The sequence below is a fragment of the Limulus polyphemus genome, unplaced genomic scaffold (genome assembly GCF_000517525.1).
Source record: "Limulus polyphemus unplaced genomic scaffold, Limulus_polyphemus-2.1.2 Scaffold1681, whole genome shotgun sequence".
NCBI lineage: Eukaryota > Metazoa > Arthropoda > Merostomata > Xiphosura > Limulidae > Limulus > Limulus polyphemus.
In genome coordinates this window covers 253,111-254,655 of record NW_013667291.1, presented here as the reverse complement: position 1 = coordinate 254,655, position 1,545 = coordinate 253,111, and positions in this window count along the sequence as shown.

The following is a 1,545-nucleotide window of genomic DNA, read 5'->3' as shown; positions in this document are numbered from 1 at the left end:
TTATAATGTGACGGTCAATCCCACTATTCGTTGAAAAAAGAGTAGCCCAAAAGTTGGCGGTGGGTTGTGAGGAATAGCTACCAGCCCTCTAGTGTTACGCTGTTAAATTGGGGACGGTAAGCGCAGATAGCTCTCATATAGCTTTGCGCAAAATTCAAAACAAATCAAACCAAAACGAATGTTCAGTTCTAGCTACACCAAACAGATAAATTTCTAAGTAGTTTTGTTTACATAGCTAATAAGTTATTAAGTCTTAACAAAAAAATTGTATTTTAATTACTTACATATTGAAAGAAAAAAAAACACAATTTGTTGAAGATAATTTGTGAGCTATTTCTTCCCACAAGGTTCCATCACTATATTAGTATGTTAATTTGATCTTAGATATTTGTAAAGAACATAAAAATATCTTGAAGTGTTTATTTATTTTTCATTTCTGTCTTGTCTCGTAGTGGATTATCGGTCGGTAAGCTTGAGGACTTGTAACGCTAGAATTCCAAGTGAGATCCACGCGTCAAACACAACGCAAGTAGTCCGTTGTGTAGCTTTTGTGTTTAACAGAGAAATATAATTTAATTGTATTTTCCTGTTTTATTATAAAACTAACTCCTCACAAGTGGTTGTAAACAGTTAATGATAATTGACTAACGTAACCAGGGGACCCTGGTAAATTTATAAACTTGTAACGCTAAAGCTCCCCTCCTCGGTGGTAAGTCTGAGGACTTATAACGATAAAAACTGAGTTACGATAACCACGGTGAGTACAGCACAGATCACCCACTTTAACAAACAAAATACAACGCTAAGATCTAGAATACGACTCCCCACGGTGGACAGAGTACATATAGCCCATTATGTATATATCTTTACGTTAATAAAAAAAGAACTTCATAGGCCAAACAATTCACTTCTCCTTTTAATATCAAACTTGTTGAACTTAAGTTAACTTCAATGCTACACTTGTGAATAGAGGCAGATAACAGATATAAATATAACAGATTTACGTATCCATCTTTCTCAGATACCCCCTTCTTCTAAGATATTTATCCATTCTCACTTTATAGTCTCTCATTTAGCTCCTGTTTTTCAGCCTTGTTCAGCCGGAGCTGACTTGAAGAAACCAGACAGGAGTTTAGCCTCCTACTAGGAGTGTTGGGTCATTGTACTTTATCTTAACCCACAAGCCACACATGCAAAGAAAATCGGTTTGTTCACTACTAATTTACTTTTTGGCATTCGGATTTTTCAATAGGCATAAAGTTCTGACTTTTGATTTGCCAAAATCTAAGAAGCAGACTCTTTCCATCTAGATTTTAAAATTTGCAATATAAAACATTTCTTGTAAACTATATTTCATCTTTATTTTTATTGAGTGACCAGTGTGGGATGCACAAAGTCCAGGATCCGTTTGAAAATGGTGATAGATATAGCTGAAAAGTATCTATCCATTTTATTAATTAATTAATATCTTAATTATCAATATATTTACACACAAAAAATGGTTATATTAGGGGTAAATTATATACTTGTTTGTTTGTTTGTTTT